Genomic DNA, 15,654 nt, shown 5'->3' with positions numbered 1-15,654 from the left:
AATACAAGTAAACACACGGTCGATCCCGAGTGAAAACGTGAAAATTCTTGTTATACTTTACATGCATTAGATTTATACAAAATGCATAGTATCCAGGGTAGCCATCCTTGTTAAACCATTTTTTTGCATTCAAAGAACTTATGATTTATGCTATGTCAAATATTGCATACAAAACTATTATTTTAATACAGACTTAGTTGAGAATCCGTGAGACGATTACATCTTCAATGCTACCTTTTTGTTAAAAGGTACTACCTAAAGTCCTGTCTATTATAACAAGAGTGTCCCGTTTGGAGAGCGTATCAAATGTGTATAGATCTATACGGGAAGTCATGATCCCGCGCCCTAACTATTAGCTACAGTCCTTTGGGTGATAGTTTGTCATAAAGTTTCGATGCATGAAGACCGTCGCCACAGGCATATTATGTTTAGTATGATTATAAAACTCACCGGATAGACAATTATTATGGTATTCTGCTTTTATGAATGAGTAGCTATTAAAACTATTCTTTATCTAACGAGTGAGATCTTCTTATAGCTTTATTATATAAAACCATGCCTCAACCTTTTAAGCAGGTCAGTTGCTTGCGATTTTCGGTCTTGGACATTAGAGACTGCCTGTTACTTTAGGAAAATAAGGGATTTTCCTGTATCCGAAACAATCAACTAATAGGAAAATAAGGGATTTTCCTGGTACAACCATTTACAATTCACAACACGAACATTCATATGCATTTCATACTTTTATAAGAAAATAAGAGTTTTTCTTGGGAAACACATGAACTTTGGAATGGCATACATTTTCTCAAAACCGCTTATGAACTCACCAACTTAATGGTTGACATTTTTCCTTGAAATAACTTGTATTCTCAGGGAACCGCTAAGCAGGTTTGGAAACCAACTTTTGGGGATTAACGCTCTGGCGTTAATTAATTCTTTTGAAAGATGTTGATGTATTTATCTTTTGAACATGTAACAAATACAATTATGTAAACATTTTGAAACCTTTATATATATGGTGGTGTGTACTTTCCTTACTATGAACTGTTATGATACTGAATATGACATCCTCCAAATGTTTCCGCCGTTTTGGTTTGGGGGTGTGACATGTTCCGAGCTTGGACATTGGGCGTAGCGAAGGGCGGCGTGTCCTTCATCCGAAGTGAGGCGTTATCAGCAAGCAACGGCTAAGATCTTGCCACGCCATCAGTCGAGCAACAGGCTTCGCAAATTCGAGCCTAAACTTTAAAAAATTCGTAACTTTTACGTACGAGCTCCGTTTTCGACGTTCTTTATATCCACACGAAGGCGGGAATGTACTCTAAAACTTTTGTTTAGACTCCGTCGGCTAATTTTGAATTTATTTTAAAAGTTATATTATTTAACAGACCGGGACACGATTGGTCCGTTAAAATTTTATAACTTCTTCATCCGACGTCCGTTTTCGTCTGTCTTTTTATCGTTACGCTACAATTAATGAGATATTTGATTCTAGTTTAGGTTGTGTTGGTTAAAAACCACTCTCTCTACTATTCGAATTTTGGGTTGTACATTGCTAAGCCGATACTTCAAAAAATCATAACTTTCTCATACGAAGTCAAATTTGGGTGTTCTTTATATGGACACTCTCGGTTTAACGAATTCTACGATGTTCGTTTAGATCACTAAGGCTAAATCTCGCTCTATTGTAAATTCACTATTTACTCTTCCCGGTATCGTGTCGGTTCCGTCGCGAAACCTCGACGGGTCATAACTTCTTCGTTATAACTCGAATTTCGGTGTTCTTTATATGTACAGAAACCTCGTGACATATTCTACAACTTGGTTAAGGTTATTTATTCTAAATAATCTTTTGTCAAAAAGTCGCTTTCGACACTTATTGCCTCTAAATTTACTAGCTCGGATCTGCGAACGTTACAATTATCTCCCCCTTAGGATGATTACGTCCCGGAATCGTCAACGAAACAGATCTCACATGATAAATCCGTACGTTATCTCTTCATCCTAAGTAATAACCGTAACTTTCATGTTTCCTTGAACGAGTATCTAACTCTAAGACTTCTTGACTACAGGCGGTGCTCGATCTTGCGCTTGCTCCCTATTTCACGTTAGACTCCAAATTATGACCTTCAAATCACAATCTCGATCCTTACTGGAGACTGCTTCTTCTTCTAAACAAACTTAAGATAAGTTATTTTATTACTAGTGGACCGATGTGTCATATTCTAATCACTTATCATCGTATGTTCCCACGCTTAGACTCAGGTCTCTTAGAGTCTTCCTGAACAAACTATACATTTCTTCATGTTCTAATCACATCTTAAAAGGTAGCATTTCTAGCTACAAGTAACTATCGCGATACCTCTACCGATCGTTTTGATTATCTTTTATTTCAATCATCCGACTTAAGTCAGATGCTACATCAAACTTGGTTCTCTGAACTATGTAACATACTTATTGTAGTTGGACTCAATTCGATATGACCACTAGGTTCGGGATAACAATAATCTCCTTAATCACTACGAAAATGATGGTTACAACCCACTTGAATAAAATGAAATTGATTACTAGTTTCTTGGTAACCTTGTGACTTTCCATGATCCAAGCGTGAGTCCTGTGCTTCTAGTAGTATAGGCCTCTACTACCATTCACACTTACTCTTACTCATCCTAAGCATTGTCCCGCAGTTTTCCAAGTCACCATACAAGAAAATTAAATAACAACTTAACACATCAAATATCAAAACAAAGATTTTATATTATTCCTTGAAACAATTACATAGGTGTTCAAGTTCACCCTAGCCTATGCCTCTAACAGGATACATCACGTGGTACTATCTTCACGACTAGTTCATAAATCGATCTTTGGATGTCAAGCCTTCACTCCTGAATCCTTGCATTATCATCTGCTTCGTCAAGGATCATTTGAAATGCTCTCGCCTTTGGCTTTGGCAACACATTTGGCCTTGTAGCCCCCTTTCTCTTTGGGCAGTCTTGCTTGAAGTGTCCCTCTTCACCGCACTTAAAACAGACTTCGCTCTTTCTTGTTCATTCGCTGGCGTAATGACCAGTCTTCCAGCATTTAAAGCAGGTCATCTCTTTAGAGCATTTCCCAATGTGCTTCTTTCTGCACTTATCACACCATTGTGTTCCTTCTTCGAACTTCTTTGAACCAAACTTCAAAAACTTTCTCTTCTGGTTGGACCTTAAGGATCCTTCAAACTTCCGCTTTTCTCCTGCCTTATCTTTTTCTAGACCTTTTCTCTTATCTGGGTCTCTATGTTCGTTGCTGCTCTAACGGCTGTTTTCAAAGTAGTTGCCATTTTGACCATTGGGCCAAATTTTGTGGGCAGTTCGTTAGCAAACCTATCAATCTTGGAGAGTTCAGTAGGAACCAAGTAGGGAAATAGCTTCATCCTCTCGGTGAATGCGGTGGCATACTCATCAACACTCATCTTCCCTTTCTTTAGGTTCTGAAACTCGTTGTTCAGGTCTATCAGATCTATCTCTGAGCAGTAGTGCATTTTCAACTATTCCTAGAACTCTTCCCATGACATCCTTAAGGCTTCTCCTGTGGCATCGTATCTGCCAATAGCTTCCACCAGTTTAAGACTCCAGTTTTCAGCTGTCTTACTGCGAAGACAGTCTTCTGTTTCTCGCTATAGCTGCAGCTCTCAAACACCATCTGCATCTCGGAGATCCAATCGATAATCTCAACCAGTTTCGGGCTTCCGAAAAGGATTGGTGGTTTGGCACCCAAGAAGTTCTTATACATTCATCCATTCTTGTAGTTTCCCTTTCCTGGGACATTCCTTTGTTCTCCTTAAATCCCCACTTGACTCACTTGGCGACTGTAGTTCCCTTCCTCCGATTGCTAGGGAATCAGTTCGGGTTGTTCTATGGGCATGGTAGGTTCATCCCTATTTTTGTGCAACATCTACCTCATTTCCTCCATTTGTTCAGCCATCATAGCCCGAATCATGGCTTGTACTCCAGCCATGGTGATTGGCTCGGGTGCAACTTCTACTACGACTAGTATTTACTGTATCACTGGGGGTTGATCTTGATTCCCATTTTCATTCACGTTTCCACTACGGGTCCTTGCCATCTTGATCTATACACCAAATAAGGTGAATCTAGATCTTTATTTAGGATTGACGTTTAAATCATCCTTATCCCTCCAAAATGTTTATATGCTAGTTCTAATATCGTATTCGTACGTTTAGAATCCTGAACATATAAGGTTTCCAGATCCAGTCGGCAACAGACAATAGATTCGATCAAATGATAGCATAAAGTATAACAAATCATTTAGCACATAAAAGCAATTTAGGCATCATTCCTAAAATAAGCTAGTGCTTGTGTCTATTCAGGTGTATTACCTAAATCTATTAGACACACTCCTCACAATCCTTGCTTGGCATTCTAAGTTTACGTCTAGAAATAAATCCATATTCCTAGTTCGCTTAAACTAATGCTCTGACACCAACTGTGACATCCCCATTTTCACGGCCAGAAAAGACCGATTTTGTTTATGTTTTATAAAAATCAGAGTATCTCTTTTAAGTTAAACGTTGCGGAATTTGTTCCCAGAAAAACATGATAATTACATTATCAAGTCATTTCCGAAGAAATATATTTTTATTTATTTTAAAACATTTGGGATGTCATTGTCAATACAGAAACATAAGCATAAACACAACTCACATTCATTATCTCTAGTTATTTAAATCTCCTTAATCTCTCAGTGTAATATGACTTCATATCAACACCTGAGATATAAATAAGCTGAGTGGGCTAGGTTGGGAAATCTGGTGAGTACATAGGGATTTCAATCCTACAATCTTATAATATATATATATATATATATATATATATATATATATATATATATATATATATATATACTCAAACAATATACGATTTCCCTATATATATAATCAACTCCTACCCCACCCAATCAGTCCTCATAACGAGACTATCCATATTCACGGATCTTAATTTTTACCTCTTATTCTGGATGTAATCCATGCTCTCGAGTCCTTGATTGTATCTATTCCATACTCTCGGATGAGGGAAAATTGGTCTGTGTCTAAATCCATACTCCCGGATTAATGATAGATGAGAGACAACGCTTCAATACTCTCAAAACAATTTTACTTCGATAAAACCTAGTATCAATACCACTAGGGTTTAGTCTAACGATAACCGCGACTAATTAATAGTCTGATTGTTATTACTATTATATAAACGATACTTATATAACTCATAATAATAGCTCAAATAATTATTTTAAGGACCTAATAAAATTACTATAATTATTTAAAAGTTATATTAAAAATTGCGTAGGCGTAGCTCACTTACAGCGGGTTTTAAAGAAAACCAGGTTTCTCTTGGAGCAGCGTTTCCAAACCGAAAAACCCTTTTTCTCGGGACTCCGGGAGCCTCGGGGCTTCCTTTGGGAGCTAAAGGTTTACCTAGGGTTTAGGGGGGTTTGGAACCCTAGAGAGAGAAAGAAATTTAGACAGAGAGTGAAGAAAGGTGTGAAAAAGGTGGCAGCCTCGCAACCCTTTTATAGGCCGAAGTTCGTACCTACACTGGGCGTTCAACAACACTACGTGGGGCGTAGTCTCGGATAAGGTCAGCAGGTGGCAAGCTCCGGACGGTGCGACGTGGCTTAAGCTGGACCGAGGGAGGGTTTGCGTACGCCGCGCGTTCTGAGCTTGGACGCTGGGCGTAGCAAAGGGCAACGTGTCCTTCATACGAAGCGAGGCGTGATCAGCAAGCAACGGCTAGGATCTTGCCACGTCATCAGTCGAGCAACAGGCTTTCCAAAGTCGAGTCTAAACTTTAAAAATTCGTAACTTTTGCGTACGAGCTCCATTTTCAACGTTCTTTATATCCACGCAAAGGAAGAAATGTACTCTACAACTTTCGTTTAGACTCCGTTGGCTAATTTTGACTTTATTTTAAAAGTTATATTATTTAACATACCGGAACACGATTGGTCCGATAAAAATTCATAACTTCTTCATCCGACGTCCGTTTTCATCTGTCTTTTTATCGTTACGCTACAATTAATGAGATATTTGATTCTCGTTTAGTTCGTGTTGGCTAAAACCGCTCGTTCTACTATTCGAATTTCGGGCTGGACACTGCTAAGCCGAAACTTCGAAAAATCATAACTTCCTCATACAAAGTCAGATTTGGGCGTTCTTTTTGATGGACGCTCTCGGTTTAACGAATTATACGAATTTCATTTGGATCGCTAAGGCTAAATATCAGTCTATCGTAAATTCATTATTTACGCTTCCCGATATCGTGCCGAATCCGTCGCGAAACCTCGAAGGGTCATAACTTCTTCGTTATAACTCGGATTTCGGCATTCTTTATATGTACGGAAACCTCGTGACATATTCTACAACTTGGTTTAGTTTATTTATTCTAAATAATATTTTGTCGAAGAGTCACGTTCGACACTTATTGCCTGTAAATTGACTAGCCCGGATTTTCGGGCGTTACAGTGTTACTCACATCCTATTCTTAGGAAAGAAAACTCATCACATAATACAAATGGGTAAAACACAAATACATCCAAGCGTGACTTTACACCCTAACATTCTCCCCCTCAAAGTTAGAAATGGTTGTCCGACATCAATATCTAACGAGCTCGTGCGATCAAGACCAAACTCCTCCTCGAATTAACACTGGTCTTCAAATCTGCTAATGAATACCCGAAAAACCTGTTTTGAATACCTATCATTCTCCCCCTTTTTTATAGCTAAAAAATGATTATAAAACCCATTAAGGGTAAGAAGCGCCTGAGGAATGAACTTCACAATACTCCCCCTTGATGTGTGCCAAAAATAAAACCTTGAAAATTTTGCACAGAAAAACAATCACGAAAAAGCCTTGAATTTTTTTTCCAATTTGTGAAAAATTTCGACTTTTGGGTGAGAGTTGCAAGATTTTCCCAAATACGGGTAAAAACCGTCAATAACAAAATTCTGCAGGGACACATTGCACCAAAAACAACTAAAGATGCGAAAAACTCCCACATTTGTGAAACCAGGCATAAATTGTATGTTCGTACTAACTGCAGGGACCAGAAATAAAATTTCTTCCATTTTTCATCTTCATAACCCCATTTTCGAAATTTGCTATATTCTGTAAAAATGTCGAAACATCAGGGACCAACTTCGAAATTTCTGCCCACTTCTTCAAAATATCGAAAACTTAGGTAGTGTTTGTTTTTTGTCTGCAGATCTGCGAGACGTCTTCTGTCTGCGCCGCGCAGACCACGCGCAGACATTAGTCTTCGCAGACTGTTTGTTTTTTTGAAGACTGCAGACCTAAAAATGTCTGCGCGCCCTCTTCTTGGCGTAGATGTGGACCAGAGTCTTCTAACATCTTCAGACATCTTCTAGCTTAAAAAAACATATATATCTTTATTTTTAAAATTTTTTTTTTTAATTTATATTTTTTCCAACTTTATTAATGATAAACAATATGAAAAAAAATTACAAAACTTAAAAAAAAAAACATTTGACGATACAAACATGATATTTTTAACAAATTTATAAATAAAAATTTATTATAATAATAGTCGTTGAAGTTGTTTATATAAATATGAAAAAAAAATCATAATATATTCTTATATTTTTTTGCCAAAATTTTGTAAAACTTTATTTAATAGAGTATCATCAATTTCTCGAGAAAATATTTATCGTACGTTTTTAATAGATTTATTTGAAAAAATCGAAGTTTATTTCCATCTATTTATGTATCAAATTCTTTGATCACTAATTATAATGTTTAGTTATAACTTTGCAATCAAAGTTGTTGGTTTTTATCAAATATGTATATGAATTAATACCATTTTTATTTTTATTTTTTATATAATAATACATAAAAGTTGATTTAGATTCGTTATATATTTATAATAAAGTCGTAAAAATATATAAAAAATTCGCTTCGAAGTTTAAAAAAATCAGTTTATTTAGATTTCAGTTTATTTTAATAGCCCGCAGATGTTAAAAAAACAAACAGTCTTCTTTTTTCAGACTGCAAACGTTTGGTCCACCTCTTCTACTGCAGAGGTCTACAGATGTGGTCTGCAGACTGCAGACATTTTGCCTCAGAAAAAACAAACAGCACCTTAGTCATCATTTCGAAATATGTATAAATTGTCAAATTGTCGAAATTTTAAGGACCAATTTCGAAATTTTTAGTTTCTTCCCCAATTGATTTGTTCCGGTTGCTACAAAACCTTCGACCTTCCCGATCAAACAAAGATCTTCGAATATCAACCTTCGAAATTATCATCATTCCTAACTCGTTATCAAGTTTTCCTAAAATCATCGACATCAACACCAAATACTTCGCACATCGACTCCCAAAACCTTCGCTTTTTCCTCATTGTTTCCGAACCACTGACCATCAAAGCAACAACCTTGACATCGATATTCAAGGCTTCGATCATCGGCATCAAATATTCAATTTGGATACCATTCGTTATCATCCCTATATGACCATCACAATCGATATCACAATTTCAATCCATCAATTCCAGTTTAGATATCCCTCGACATCAACGACTCCAAAATCCACATCACATTCCAAGATTTTGAACATTGACTGCAAATCTTTGTTCTTCGGTTTCACTTTATCATTCATTAAACCAATTCTTTCACAAATATAGTTCAATTCAAAATTTTGTCCTTAAACCAAGTTCATATGCAAAAAGACCCTACACTCATTTCGAGCATCCATCTCTTCATCTATTCGACATCATCTTTGTTCTTCCTAGTAAAATATCAATTCCATCATCGCATTCGATACCAAACAACCATTAAACATCGAACTGTCATTCACATCCAATTTTCTGATCAAATCGAGCCTTCTTCGTTTCTGATTGTCAAGAACAACCATTTTAACTTTTTGTTTTAATAATCGCATCTGCTGCCTCCAATTAAATTATTTCCTAATTCAAAATTGATTTGCTTACCAATCATACAATAGCATTCATTCGATTTCAAAATCGATATACAATTTTTATCCAAAATTGAAATCATTGATGGTTCCGATTTCAATCATCGACAAACCCAATTAAAAGTCAAATATAGACTTTCAAAATCCTACATTCTTGTTATTACAACTTGATTCGTAAATCCTTCATTCAAGATGTAACATCGATTAACCCTTTTTTTATTTCAATCAAATTTGTGAGAGTCAAGAAGAAGAAAAAGAAGGGTCAAAACTGGATTCAGATATTAAAGAACATGATCTCTAATGAAAAGAAAAGTAAATTTTGATGAACAATAATCATAATATTTTAAATTGAGCTTCAGGAATAATGAATAGTAGATTTCGAAATATGGATCACAAAAAAAAAAAAAAAAAAAAAAATTTAAGCTAAATCAAGCATGATGAACACTTTGGATGAACAATAATTTTAAAAAAAAATGGAAATATGATTTTGATTTTTGGAATTTTTATCTAAACAAAAATAATTGGATCAATCAACGAGGTTGAAACGAATTTAATTCAATAAGGCAAATCGATCAAAAATGAAAACTGTAAACTACGAATCGAAATCATGGACGTTTTCGAATCCATTTGAGAATTTGAGATACCTTTTTGACGAATCAAGTTCTATTTTCAATGAACAAATCAAATTTAGAAGATCGTGGTTCTTTAGTTGGAATGAGAAAATCTCCAATTTAAACATTATACCACCCACTATGCGTGATGTACAACTCATTCTTCGTGTTCTTCATGTTCTTCAATGATCTAAGAACATCTTCAAAAGAACCACCAACACTTTTGGCTTTTGATATTAAATTCAATGCAAACTTTGGAGATTGTTGCTTTGGAACCCAAATTTGTTTCACGGATTTCGACTTCACAACATTTGACGATTTTTGTGAGTAAACTCGTTTGTTTTTGTATTTAATCTTCTTCTTCTTTTTCTTTCTCATATTTTTGCATCTTCAAGACTTGATTTCATAAACAAAACCACTGTCCACAACTTCAACTTTATGAGTTTGAATCAAATCTTTTGGAGTTTGATACTTGTGATTTTCTTGGATCACCGGCTTCCGATAAGGAATCATTCCTTCAAACGAATCACAACAACACAAAATATCATCGGTTTGAACTCCAATTGAGCAAAAAACTTTTTCATCATAAAAATCGACTTGAACTCCTTTTTCTTGAACATCAAGAACACAATGATCATCATAAAGAACATGTTCCTGAGCTTCACGATAATTTGCATAATATTCAAGTTTATTGCTTTCACGTTTACATTCAGCAAGAAAAATTCCTTTAATTACTTCACCTTCTCTCTTATTTCTTCGTCTTTCTTGATACGTTGTAATCAACCGATCAAACAAATATTTGGTTTGAAAAATTGGATTTTTTTTTTTTTTGAAACAGCAAATCTAACCTACTCCTAAATTACACCTTAAATCCACATATGTCAACAACGGGACTTGAACCCTCAACCTCAAGGAGGGAGAGCAACACCAGGTACCGTTGGGCTAGAAGCCCTTTGATTGAAAATTTGGATGACTAATTAATTCTCCATCCTCATTCTTTTCTCCATTTGAAATGAGTGCATATTCACATTGCAATCTAACAATCAAGCGATAAAGAATGGATTCAAAAGAAATGGATTCGTATAGAAAATTTCATTCCGAATCAACCATTTCTCCATAATTGCTTTTTTTCTTTTGAATCAAATGATATGAACTTGAGTTTTCTAGAGAGAGAAAGTGAAAATCAAGGAGATCTCTAAAGAGATAAAGTGAATATGTACTAAATTATAATGAGAGAAAGTGGTACAAACAAGTATTATGGAGAGAGAAAATCGAATTATGGATCAAATCAAGGAAAAAATTGATTTCTAGAAAACAAAACACTCTCTAATCACGAAGATCAATAAGAGCATGAAGAATCACCAAATCTAGATTGCCATTATAGATCAATTCTTCATTGAATCAAGAACACCCGCTTTGATATCAATTCTAGTGGTGTCGATTATGATGGCCTGTGCGAAATTAGAAAATGTCTAGTGAATCATCATACAAACTCAAGAACATAAGGAGTAAATAAATTTGTTTAAGCTCATATTAGATCTTAAAAGAGTATACAAATGGGTCTTGTACAAATTCTCTCTCTAGTCTAACACTCAAAATGGTTCTCTTACATAAATGAGTGTCACTCACTTCCTATTTATATGAAAGACAACTCATCACACAATATAAGTGGGTAAAACACAAATACATCCAAGCGTGATTTTGTACCCAAACAATATTGGAGTAGGAATTTTCAGATATCGTGACATCAATAGGCATGTTTCTTCATATAATTAATTGAAATTCAGTAGCCAATTTTGTTTATTTGATGTGAATTATGAACTTTTTAGGTTTCCATTTTCCAATTTGAAATTTGTGATTCTATGTTGTGAAATCGAATCACTGGTCAGTGATTTTGAGCAAGAAAAAAATGTTTTTCGATTCAATTGTTTCGAATTCAATTGGGAGAACGGGAGGGGATGTGAAGAAAAAGCTTTGAGAGATTGGTGAATGGATAATTGACAAAACTGAAGGCCCGTCCCGCTCTACTGTTATATCGATTATAATTTTATCATCTATGTAAAAACTATGATGTAGTGAATTTTCTCAATTCAAGTTGTTTTACGCATTTCAGGTAATGATATTCTTAAGGTGGTGTTCTTATGGATTCTTCCAATGTGGATCATATCATTTCTAGTGGCTTCTGGGGTTGTGATGATGCCAATCATCTTCAAATTTCTTAATAGAATGCTCGTGTGAAGTGAAGCTATCCAATTTATTAAGTTTTTTCTTCTCTCAAATCGCTTCAATCTTGTGGTATAAAAGCATAATGTGAGTTTTTTTTTTTGGATTAAAGAACAGGTTGTAACCTACCTTATACCCTTATAAAGACAAACATAACTTTATATAGTGAATCCACTAACTCTAAAAAATTTATAATGCATTCGTATCATTTTTCCCAATAGTAATTGGTTGTATTTGAAATAGAGGAGATATGAACCATTGGAAAGTTAGTCAAATTATAGGTGGGTGTACATTGACAATAGAGATGGGCGAGAAAAAAAAAGAAACAATATAATATCAAAATATCTTATAATCACATATAATATCTTATTATAACATATTTTGATAAATAAATAAATAATAAAAACAAATTGAGCTTTAAATCTTTAATATTCGACAACCCTAAGCCTAGCTTAAAGTGCATTTATGGAAGTTCACATAACGTGGAAGATTTTATTCCATATACGCTAGGACACGTGTGGATCTTTACCCTATTGGTTCACCGACTCTTAGCCTACCCAAACTCTAACTGTTCAATTTTCACACTCCCACAGACAAATCCAATTATAAATATGACTCTTCACATAATCTATCTTTTTCTATATACAAAGTATACTCTCACGTCTATTCTTTTATCATCATCAGCAAAACATACACAATCATAAACTGTTTCAGCTTCCTTCAATCGATCTATTCAACTTAAACAAAATGAAGAAAGAAATGGCTGGAAAAACCTTCTTTTCGAAGAAAAACAATGTCCGAAAGAAACTCGCTATTCTCCTTCACAGCTCAGAACCAAACGTTTTCATCACCACCCACCAACAACCAGAAAATTCCGAAAACAATTTTAATTACCGGAGTAGCAATGCCTCATTAGCTAGCCCTGTCATGTCTTCATGTTCTTCACCAGCCTCCTTCATGTCTCCAATCAGCCATATACCATCACCCTACTCCGAATCTCCTTGGACTCTTCCTCATGATAGCAATGACGAAGATGGTATCACCTACAACACTGGCTTGATCGGGTCTTTGATACGTGAAGAGGGTCATATTTATTCGTTAGCATCGTCCGGGGATATGCTGTACACAGGTTCGGATTCTAAGAACATTAGAGTGTGGAAGAATTTGATGGAGTTTTCAGGTTTCAAATCGAGTAGTGGATTAGTGAAAGCAATCGTCGTCTTTGGTAATCGGATATTTACGGGCCACGAGGACGGGAAGATTCGTGTTTGGAAGTATTCAGATAAGAAGAAAAAAGCTTACAAACGGATCGGTAATTTACCCTCGACAAAAGATTACATCAAGAGCTCTATGAACCCTAATAATTACATTGAAGCAAGACGACACCGTAACCTTCCATGGATCAAGCATTATGATGTTGTTTCTTGCATGTGTTTGGATGAAGAAACAGGGTTGCTGTATTCTGGATCGTGGGATAGAACAATTAAAGTTTGGAGGCTTTCAGATTCGAAATGTTTAGAATCTATAAACGCTCATGACGACGCCATTAATTCCGTCGTAGCTGGGTTTGACGGTTTGGTTATTACCGGGTCCGCTGACGGGACGGTGAAGGTGTGGCGGAGGGAGTTCGTCGGGAAGAGCAAAAAACACCTTTTCGCTTACACTCTTTTGGATCAAGACAGCGCTGTCACGTCTGTGGTGGTGAACGCCTCTCAGGCCACCGTGTACGCGGGATCCTCTGATGGACTTGTGAACTTTTGGGAACGCAAGAAACAATCGTTGTCACATGGCGGAGTTCTGAGGGGTCACAAGCTTGCAGTGCTTTGTCTTGCGACTGCCGGAAGCTTGTTGTTGAGTGGGTCGGCGGACAACAGCATCTGTGTGTGGCGGAGTGAAGGTAGCGGCGTTCACACTTGTTTGTCGGTCTTGAATAGTCACACTGGTCCGGTGAAATGTCTCGCCGTTCAGGATCGGAATGAAGATTATGATGATGATGATGATGATCGGAAAGATGAAGAATGGATAGTTTATAGCGGCAGTTTGGATAACTCGTTGAAGCTTTGGCGGGTGTCGGAAATTCTAGCCTGAAAAGAGTTACAATTCAAAGTTAAAACCAATCTAGATTGCCACCACGTGCCGCCTTCTGGAAGTAGAGATCCATGATGGCACGCTAAGTGGAAGAAATTTTGAGTTTTTATCGATTGAAATGACGAACATCACAATTTGTCATTCGGGGGAAAACCGAAGGAGAAAATGTTTGATCAGATGTATATGGTAGCCTATAAATGGTGTTGAAGATCGATCACCACCATTGTGTGTATCTATATCTCTATATGACACATTGTATGTATCTGTATCTCTATAGTCACCAACATAGATCCAAGAAATTCGAGAAATGCTTATTAAAATGATCTAATTCTGTAGCTATTTAGTTTCGTAACTATTCCGTAGTAGCTATTTATTTCTGTAGCTATAATTTAGCCACGGACTACAGCCAATTTTCTGTAGCTATCCACTTATAGCTACGGATTGTGTTGTAGCTATTGCACCAATTTTTTTGGGATTTTTTTTCTCTCTATGCTCTCATTTCAAAACAATCTACTAACCAAAATTAGTCTCCTCCTAATATTATTTAGAATTCATGCCAAAAGCAATATTTTTTGAATTAACAAGTCTGTCGCTAAATTAACCACCTAAAATTATTATAATAATTTCAACAAATGGAATTATAAGAATAAATAAATAAATAAAAAACATCCATCATTATACTCGTTTTTAGACACACAAATGAATAGTCTTTTGAGATTATTGCTTGTTTTGATTGCCATACTTATGCTAGTGCTCGAACATCATTACGACACCAAAAGTCTTTGTGGTAGGTGGTCCTTTTAGAGCGTTCTATTATGTTTTGTATTCGACATTCGACAAGCCATTCTTTTGTTGTATTTCACTATATTAGATTTTTCAATTTCAAGTTTTTGTTATGCATTTGAAAAGGAAAGAGTAGTTAAACATAAGTACATCTAATTTAATATGTGCTTCAAAATGCAACTTGCGTAAAATGATATCAAACATCTAACACGCCATGTTTTCATATTTCAAATGGGTTAATTACCTAGGAGGTAGAGATATCAAAAATCCTTGTAGGATCCCGTTCCCGTGGGATTCCGATTCCGTACGAGACTAAATTTTTAAAAACACTGGGAGCAGGGGGAAAATTAAATCCCACTTATTTTTGGGACCGGGGTCGGGAGTTAGTATATCCGTCCCGTACTCCCGCGGGGGCTCCGGTTATACATTTATATAAAAAAAATATATATATTTAATATAAAATACATATACAAAATAGATTTTCTAATTTTAGGTTTAAGTTAGGTTCTACTTTCCCATTTTCCAATTAATGGATATTAAAGATGTAGTGAATTGATCATATAATTTTGGACATGTAAGTATTTTATATTTGTAATATTGGATTTGTCCTATTTTATATTTATAAGATTGTTAGAATTGTCATTTTGTAATGTTGGATACGTAATGTTGGATTTTTAATTTTTTAGTTTCTAAAAAATTAAGTTTTAAGCTTTTAAAGTTGTTAAAAATAATCTTTTTAGCCTAAATCAAAGTAGTTGTTTAGTAAAAAAAAAAACAATCGAATTTAAACCTATAAACCGGAAGAACCGGGGGAACAAGGGCGGGACCGGGAGCGATGGAGGTAACCGAGGGCGGGACCGGGGGCTATGTAAGCGGGGGAGCTGGGGGTGGGACCGCGAGCGGGGGCACCAACTGTTTTCGGGGGCAAGAGTGGAGGCAACTATTTCCGCTCCCGTTTG

General features: G+C 35.9%; 1 pseudogene; it reads left to right on the top strand.

Annotated features, from left to right (window-relative positions):
• Nucleotides 1-12,489: 12,489 nt before the first annotated feature.
• On the top strand, nucleotides 12,490-14,225 carry LOC145006350 (protein JINGUBANG pseudogene; annotated as a pseudogene).
• The last annotated feature ends 1,429 nt before the right edge of the window (nucleotides 14,226-15,654 follow it).

Source organism: Lactuca saligna, chromosome 7 (genome assembly GCF_052625555.1).
Source record: "Lactuca saligna cultivar CGN05327 chromosome 7, ASM5262555v1, whole genome shotgun sequence".
Lineage (NCBI taxonomy): Eukaryota > Viridiplantae > Streptophyta > Magnoliopsida > Asterales > Asteraceae > Lactuca > Lactuca saligna.
Note: the sequence above shows the minus strand (reverse complement) of the source record. Positions and strands in the feature narration are given on the sequence as shown.